Below are 9,961 nucleotides of genomic sequence, written 5' to 3' on the forward strand. Positions count from 1 at the left end.
TTTCCGTGAGGTCACCTCCACAATCCTGAAGGGCTCGTGGGTGGTTTTGTCTCTATTGTATCCATGAGGCAGGATAACTTACGCGGCCTCGATTTACACTCAGGTCTCCTTTCTCCCCTTCCCCTCCTCTCTGTTCTCATGACAGAGGGCTCCTGACTATCTCCAATGAGAAGAAACGGAGCAGTTTATCATGCTTAGTGCCCAGAAGATTGCCTTGTCCTGTCCTGTTTGGAAGATTAAATGAACTGTAATATTCCCAGACTTTTTTAAGACGTTGTTTTAGTTTGCTAAAGCTGCCAGAGTGCAACACACCAGAGATGGATCAGCTTTTAATAAAGGAATTTACCTAGTTAAAAATTTATAGTTCTTCCGAATTTGTAGATTTTTTCCTTATTGCCTTAATTTTAAATTGGTTTATGAAACTTACTATGCAAACACAGATTTTACAATATTATACAGATACATTATTTAAATAGGCCTATGGGTAAGCTAATTAAGATACCCATTTTTGGTGGTTCTAAGTGTATTGCTTGTTTTCTTAAATAAAAAAAAAGTTTTTTGAAAAAAAAAAGGTGTCCATAAACATGTCAGACATTTTGCTGTTGTAATCTATAATTGGAACTTTTATTACAGAATAAGAAACAGCGCATACAAAGGAAAGAACTGGACTAAACTCAAAGAGTAAATGAACAAGATACTTTCTCTAGTCTCTTTCCTTATCAGTAAAATGGGAATAACATTAAACCAAAGAGTGGCTGTGAGAATTAAATAAAATACTGCATGTAAAGATTTTTTTTAAAATGATAATTCTTCAGAGGAAAGGCAGCTAGCTTTCCTGAGTTTCTCTGTCACATGGGAAGGTACACAGCAACACCTGCTGGCCTTCTCTCCTGGCTTCTGGGTTCCAACAGCTTTCCCCAGGATGATTCCTTTCTATGTCTCCAAACATCTGGGCTGAGCTGCGAGTGCTGAGATGAGGTGTGCTGAGCTGCTGACCTTTCTTCTGACCTCTCTCTCCTAAGCCTCCACCTAGTTAAATTAAACTTCACTCTTTGTTGGAGGCACTCCTGTTAGCCTAGTACCAGTGTAATCTGCCATAGATGAACTTCACACACTGATGATTTAAGTCCCTAGAAACAGAACAAATGGGCACCATCACCTGGCCGAGTTGACCCATGAACCTAATACCACATATCCACCCCTTGTTAACTTGGCAACTGTCATCACTCCCACATACAATGCAGTAAATCTTTCCATATACAAAATACGTTCATTTCATCATAATATCACAAAAGCCTTAAATTATTTCAGTAAAAATACAAATACAGTACAAAGTTAAAACCAGTACAAAATCAGCTATGGGCATGGTCTGTTCTAAGGCAAAAATTCTTCTCTGGCTCTTGACCTGTAAAACTCAGAACAAGTTCTCTGCTGTCAACACACAAAGAAAGCACAATCATAGGATACATATTCCCATTTCCATAGGGAGAAATTGGAAGGAACACAGGGGTCACCAGACCCGAACAGTTCTGAAAACTTGCAGGGCAAGCTCCACTAGATTTCAAAATCTGAGAGTCATTTATCCTCAGGGCTTTAGAAAGTGGCAGTCCCACTCTTTCTAAGGGCCTATGCAGTGGCATCGCTTTCTCCAAATACTGGAGTGGTTGTAATCTTGGGGATATTGGGGAGACCACCTTTTTCTCAGCTCTACCCTCAAGTTTTGCAGCTGCAACCTCCAGAACAATGGGGTGGCAGCCAGGCTCCCGCCAATCCCAAGCTTATAGGCTTCACATTCTCCAGTTCCTGGGGTGGCACAACTCTTCCTGAGCCAGAGGTGGAAGGCCTGCCCTCTGCTCCTGGGGCAAGTTCACCCTCTCCACATATATGGTTGGGTCCGCTCTACTGGCCTGAGATTTCTTGACTTCAGACCTTAGTTTACATTGGTCCTCTCTGCAAACTTCAATTTGTCCCTTTTCTGTCCCTTTTTGTCCAGATGGTAGCGGTTCCGTTTATATCAACATTCTCTTCAAAGCACTCTAGGCCTTCTTTATCAAGTTCCTCCAAATTCTTCCAAAATCTTCCTCTCATCTATTCAAAAAAACCACTCCAACACGTGTGGTATTTGCAAACTGCAGCAGCACCCCACTTCTCTGGTATCAAACAGTTTTAGTTTGCCAAACCTGCCAGAATGCAACACACCAGAGATGGATCGGCTTTTAATAAGGGGATTTATCTAGTCAAAAATTTATAGTTCTTCAGAGGAAAGGCAGCTAGCTTTCATCTGAGTTTCTCTGTCATATGGAAAGGCACATGGTGACATCTGCTGGCATTCTCTCCTGGATTCTGGGTTCCAATGGCTTTCCCCAGGATGATTCCTTTCTGCATCTCCAAATGTCTGGGCTGAGCTGTGAATGCTGAGGTATGTTGAGCTGCTGAACTTCTTCTGAACCGCTCTCTTTTAAGCCTCCAGCTAATTAAATTAAACTTCACTCTTTGTGGTGGGCACTCCCTTTAGCCACCACAAATGTAATCAGCCACAGGTGAATTTCACATGCTGATGATTTAGGGCAACAGAAATGGAACAAGGCATCATCACCTGGCCAAGGCGACACCTGAACCTAACTACCCTAGGCAAACCTTTGAACTTCAGATGTGTCCCTTCTGCAGGGGAAGACAGCCCCACCCTCTTCCTCTGACCTTCCTGTGGCCCAGACTTGAATCTTAAAACTAACTGGGGCCACATCTAAGCAACAAAAGAGGTTTCCTGCAAGCAGCTCTTAGGCCTTGTTAGAGGGAGTCTTAGCTTCTCCACTACAGAAATAAGTTTCATAAGGGCAAGCCTCAAAATCAAGGCTTTGGCCTATTTTCTTGGGAGTCTCCGATGGTCAAGAGGGTCTCAGGGTTTCCCAGATGGGAAACTTTAATAGTTCCATATTTTTTTTCCTTCAGACCCTCAAGGGACTCTACCATACTTTTTTTTTTAACTATCAGCCCACCGCAGTCTGAGATATATCTGGGTATTACATTAAACTATGCAGAATTACAAGGCCTTGTTCCTGTTCTGGACTGTACAAGTTTGGGTTATTTAAATGAGCTATCCAGACAGATTCTGATCGTGTGTTATAGAAAATTTAGGTTTTAGACACAATAAACGTCTCTGCCTTTGGTCTCACACAGCAGGTGAAGGTCTAGAGTGCATACACTCTCAGCTTTTACCTGTATTCTGATTTACCTTAGTCTCAGCCAGATGGCTTTGCTTTCATCTCTAATTGAGCCCTGATCTCTTTTTTAGTTACTTTAACTCTTATTGTATGTCGCTACACCAACTTTCAGGTCTGCATCACTCCATTTCTGGGTCTTTTCTTGAGTCACAGAGTGAATCAAAGTTCCAGGGAGGCACTAGCTGATAACCGCATAGCTCAGTGTCTCAGGACCCAGAAATACACTTTCAACTTCAGACTGCATGCGGCTGCTATTGGGCTTACAGTCTAGACTCCAGTTTTCTTGCAAGAATTTTATGAAAGAGACCTTGGCATATTTGTTCTTTGGTTTCTGGCTTATTTTTGTATAACACGTGGGTCCTGGCACCAAGGAACTGACAACGCATTCCTGACCAAAAGGGGGAAAGCAGTGTAATAAAACAAGGCATCAGTGGCCAAGAGAGATCAAACAGGGTCAAAAGGTTATTCTGGAGGCTATTTTTATGCAAGCTTCAGTTAGAGAGTGTTAATGGCCATGGTTTGCTAACCCCCAACCAATACCACTCCTGTTAACTCTTAAGAACACCTAAACTCAAACTTAGACTCCATAAAAATGTCATGCACTAAGTTTGCTTTCCTGGAACCTATAATTTCCAGAGGATTCCTAAGCCAGGCAAATCCTAAAACACAGAGGGACCAGCCTATCCAAGATTACCCACTAATTACAGCCCCCTATCCTTTAGTGATGAGACCCCTTCTCAACATGAGAAAGTCTGAACAGGTATTACCCAAAGGTCCCTACAGATTGGGAGAACCAAAGGAGAAGGAGGAGTTATAACAGAGAAAATAAGATTAAACAAGTTAGTATGACTGCTAAATAATATACTGTTATTCCTTCTAGCCTCCTGTTTTGGAGCAGCTAGAAGGAAAAACCTGAAATGCTAGAATGGTAAACCATAACAAACTCTGCAATCTGGTCTGTAGCTACATATAGAGGTGGACTTTGAAAATTATCGTTTTTTTTCTTTTATCTGTATATGCATTATGTCTCAAAATAAAAAGACGTTTAAAAAAATAATTAAGCCCCACCTATATCTAGACACAGAGACCGAAGCCCACAGGGACCCACTGCAGGACTTAGCCCCTGGGAGGGGTCAACTATAGGACAAGAAGAAGAAATTCCAAAAATGGAGGAATAAGGTGGAATCTTTTCCCAAAGCAGCAGGTAGCCAGGCAGAAAATGCCCAAATCAACTGTTTGAGGACTCAGGAGACAGGAGAGGAAACTTCAAGGCCCAGGTCACTGAGGGATGAAGAGTCTGTGAACAGAGACTGTGATGTCCGCTGTGGGTCCTGATGCCCATCCCCACGCCTGAGGGAAACCGCGGTGGGCAGCGCACACCTTGCCTGGGGGATGGCTGCAGACTCCGGTAGCTGGGGGATTCCTCTACCCCAAGTCGAGAGGGACACAGACCCACTGAGCTAGATTTTGGCCAGTGAAGTGAGCACAAAGGAAGCCCCCAGTTTCAGCCCCGCCCAGTTAGACCAGGCAGATGCTGCCAAGCCCCAAGAGGCAAACAGCTTCTGAGAACAATTATGTCACTGAACAGCACCACCAGCTGTGCAGGCCAGAAAGTGCAGGGGAACTGCAGGGCTTTTCGGAGCCTCTCCTGACCCTGTCCCAGGCCCATCGGAGCTGGCTGACACCCCCTGCATGGGTACTGGGTCCTGTACCAGCAAAAAAATCACAAGGCATACTAAAACTCAAGAAGAAATGGCCCAGTTAAAGGAACAGATAAAAAGGTTGGAGGAAACACAGAATCTGGAACAACTAATCAAGGGTGTAAATAAATCTCCTGAATCGATTCAAATAAATGGAGGAAAATGTGTATAAAGCGATAAAGAGTATTAAGAAGACACTAGAGGAGCATGAAGAAAAATTTGGAAGAATACGTAGAAATATAATAGACATTATGGAAATAAAAGAAACTAGATGAAGTTAAAAATATACTGGAGACAGAAGCATATTTGATATGCAGAAGAAAGAATCAGCAAGCTAGAAGACAGATCAACTGAATTTGAACAGACAAAAGAATAAATGGAGAAAAAATGGAAAAATTTGAGCAAGGTCTCAAGGAAATGATGGAGAACATAAAGCACACAAACATATGCATGACGGGTGTCATGGTCAGCTTCATGTGTCAACTTGGCCAGGTGCTGGTACCTGTTTGTCTGGTTGGGCAAGTGCTGGCCTGTCTGTTGCAATGAGGACATTTCATAGAATTAGATCACGATCACATCAGCTGCATCCACAGCTGATTCCATTTCTAATCAGCCAAGGGGAGTGTCTTCTGCAATGAGTGATGCTCAATCACTGGAAGCCTTTTAAGGAGGATTCAGAAGAGACAGGCTCTCTTCCTGCTTTGACCAGGGAGCCTCTCCTGTGGAGTTCGTCCAGACCCTCCATCGGAGTCGTCGGCTTCACAGACTGCCCTGCGGATTTTGGACTCTGCGTTCCCGTGGTCGCGTGAGACACTTTTATAAATTTTGTTTTTGCGAGTGTTCCCTGTTGATTCTGTTTCTCTAGAGAACCCTAACGAATACAATGGGTGTCCCAGCAGGAGACGACAAGGGAAAAGGACCAAGAAGAATATTTGAAGAAATAATAGCTGAAAATTTCCCAACCCTTATAAAATACATAAATATGCAAATCCAAGAAGCCCAACATACTCCAAACAGAATAAACCTGAATAAACCCACTCCAAGAAACACAGTAATCAGACCGTCAAATGCCAAACAGAAGGGGGAAATTCTGAAAGCAGAAGGAGAAAAATGACTCACCACATACAGGGAAACCAAATAAACTAAGTGCTGATTTCTTATCTGACACCATGGAGACAAGAAGGCAGCTAGATACTGAAAGAGAAAGATTGCCACTCAAGAATTCGTTATCCAGCAAAGCTGTCCTTCAAAAAATGAGGTAGAGTTTAAAATATTCACAGATAAACAGAAGTTGAGAGTGTTCATTAATGAGAGACCAGCTCTCTGAGAACTACTAAAGGGAGTTTGACCAGCTGAAAAGAAAAGGTTGGAGAGAGAGGTTTGGAGGAGGGTACTGGTAATGGCAACTGTGCCGGTTTGAATCTGTATTGGACCCCGGAAAAGCCATGCCCTTTGATCCTCATCCAGTATTGCTGGGTGGCAGCATTTTGATTGTTTCCATGAAGATGTGACCCACCCAATTGTGGGTGCTAACTTTTGATAAGATGATTTCCATGGAGGTGTGTTTCCAACCACTGAAGGTGGAGTTGCTTACTGGAATCCTTTAAAAGAGGAAAGATTTTGGAGAGAGTCCCTTTTGGCAGAGCCATGAGAAAGCCAGCAGGCACTGCCCTGTTCGCCATGTGCCCTTCCAGCTGAGAGAGAAACGTTGAACGTCATTGGCTTTCTTGAATCGAGGTATCTTTCCCTGGATGCCTTAGATTGGGCATTTCTATAGCCCTGTTTTAATTGGGACATTTTCTTAGCCTTAGAACTGTAAACTAGTAACTTATTAAATTCCCCTTTTAAAAAGCCATTTTGTTTCTGGCAGCTAGCAAACTAGAACAGCAACTTAAAGGATAAAAAGAGACAAAAAAAACAGATGTGACAAATAAAAACCAAAGGGTAAGATAGTTGCACTAAGAACTGCCTTTATAGTAATAACTTTGAATGTTAATTATTTCAAATTATGAATGGATTAAGCTCCCCAATCAAAATATACAATTTGGTAGAATGGATTTAAAAATATGATACATCTATATGCATTTTACAAGAGACTGATTTTTGAACCAAAGACACAATAGGTTGAAAGTGAACAGCTTTCAAAAAATATTCCATGTAAGCAATAACAACAACAACAACAAAAAGCTGGGGTAGCTATATTAATATCAGACAAAAATGGACTTTAAATGCAAAAACGTTGTAAGAGGTAAAGGACACTATACATTAATAAAAGGGGCAATTCACCAAGAAGCAATCAAGGTGCCCCAAAATACATGAGGCAAACCGTGGCAAAACTGAAGGGAATAATAGACAACTCTACCATAATAGTGGGAGACATCAACACACCACTCTCTCCAATTGATAGAACATCTAAATAGAGGATCAATAAAGAAACAGAGAATCTAAATAATTTGATAAATGAACTAGACATTTGTAGACATATATAGAACTAAACAAATAGACGTAGAAAACTGTATTCCAAAACAGCAGGATATACATTCTTCTCAAGTACTCATGTACCATTCTCCAGCAGGACCACATATTGGGTTACAAAATGGGTTTTAATATATTTTAAAAGACTGAAATTACAAAGCGCTTTCTCTGATCATAACGGAATGAAGCTGGAAATCAATAACAAATGGAAAAGCGGAAAATATACAAATATATTGAAGTTAAACAACTCGCTCTTAAACAATCAGTGGGCTAAAGAAGAAATTGCAAGAGAAATCAGGAAATAGCTTGAGATGGATGAAAATGAGAATACAACCTATTAAAATTTATGGGATGAAGTGAAGTAGAAATTAATGAAATGGAGGATTAAAAAAACAATAGAGAAAATCAATAAAATAAAAAATTAGTTTTTTGAGAAAATCAATAAAATAGACAAACCCTTAGCTAGACTGACAAAGACAAAAAGAGAGGCTACAAACAAAATCAGAACCAAGAAGGGGGCATTACAATGGACCCCAAAGAAATAAAAAGATCAAAAGTGGCTACTATGAACAGCTGTATGCCAACAAACTGAACAATTTAGATGAAATGGACAACTTCTTAGAAACACATGAACAACCTACACTGATTTGAGAGGAAACAGAAGATCTCAACAAACCAATCACAAATAAAAAGATTGAATCAGTCACCAAAAATCTACCAAAAAAGAAAAGCCCAGGACTGGATGACTTCACAGGCAATTTTTTCAAGCATTCCAAGAAGAATTAATACCATTCCTGCTCAAACGCTTCCAAAAAATTGAAAAAGGAAAACTCCCTAATTCATTCTGTGATGCCAACAACACCTTAATACCAAAACTGGATAAAGATACTACAAGAAAAGAAAACTTCAGACCAATCACTCTACTGAATACAGATGCAAACATTCTCAACAAAATTTGCAAATAGAATCCAACAGCATATTAAAAGAATTATACACCACGACCAAATGGGTTTTATTCAAGGTATGCAACGGTGATTCAACACAAGAAAATCAATTAATGTAATACACCACATTGACAAATTAAAAGGGAAAAACGTCATCATCTCTGTGGATGCAGAAAAGGCATTTGATAAAAGTCAGCATCCTTTCATGCTTAAAACACTTCAAAACATAGAAATTGAAGGAAACTTCATCAATATGATAAAGGGCATATATGAAAACCCCGCAGCTAACATCATACTTAATGGTGAAAGACTGAAAGCTTTCCCTCTAAGATCAGGAAAAAGACAAAAGAAGCCCACTGTCACCTCTGCGATTCAACATTGTGCTAAAAGTTCTAGCTAGAACAATTAGACAAGAAAAAGAAATATAAGTCATCCAAATTGGAAAGGAAGAAGTTTAACTGTCACTATTTGCAGATGACATGTTCCTATATTTAGAAAATCCAGAAATAATGACAACAAAACTACTTAAGCTAATAAACGAGTTTGGTGAAGTGGCAAGATACAAGATCAACCTGCAAAAATCCATGGTCTTTCTAGACACTAGTCATGAGCTATCCAAGTAGGTAATCAAGAAAATACCTCCATTTACAACAGCAACCTAGAGGATCAGATTTCTAGGAATAAACTTAAACAAGGTTGTAAAGGACTTGTACACAGAAAACTACAAAAGACTGCTAAAGAAATCAAAGAAGACCTGAATAAATGGAAAGATATTCCGTGTTCATAGATTGGAAAGCTTAATGCCATTAAATTGTTAATTCTAATCTTTACTTACAGATTCGATGGAATATCAACCAAAATTCCAAAAGACCACTTTACAGAAACGGAGAAACTATCAATTTTATTTGGAAGGGTAAGGGGCCTTGGATAGCCAAAAGCATCTTGAAAAAGAAGAATGAAGTGGGAGGTATCACACTTCCTGACTTTAAAGTCAAAACAGCATGGTACTGGCATAAAGCTAGTCTTGATTAATGGAACCATATTGAGAGTTCAGAAGTAGACCAGTGCATTTATGGTCAATTGATCTTTGTTAAGGCTCCCAAGTCCACTCAACTAGGACAGAACAGTCTCCTCAGTAAATAGTGTTGGGAGAACCGGATATCTATAACCAAAAGGATAAAAGAGGACTTCTATCTCAACATCCTATACAAAAATTAACTAAAAATGGATCAAAGACGTAAATATAAGAACCAGTACCATAAAACGCCTAGAAGAAAATGTAGGGAAACCCTTTTCAGGATCTAGTGATAGGGGGTAGTTTCTTCGACTTTACACCTAAAGCACAAGCAATGAAAGAAAAAATAGATAAATGGGAGCTCCTCAAAATCGAATACTTCAGTGCTTCAAAGGACTTTGTCAAAGAGGTGAAAAGGCAACCATCTCAGTGGGAGAAAATATTTGGAAACCACATATCTGAGAAAGATTTGATATCCAATATATAAAGAAATCCTACAACTCAACAGTAAAAAGACAACCCAATTTAAAAATGAGCAAAGAACATGAATACACATTTTTCCAAAGAGGAAAAACAGATAGCTAAAAGCACACGAAATGATGCCTA

This window comes from Tamandua tetradactyla, chromosome 3 (genome assembly GCF_023851605.1).
Source record: "Tamandua tetradactyla isolate mTamTet1 chromosome 3, mTamTet1.pri, whole genome shotgun sequence".
NCBI lineage: Eukaryota > Metazoa > Chordata > Mammalia > Pilosa > Myrmecophagidae > Tamandua > Tamandua tetradactyla.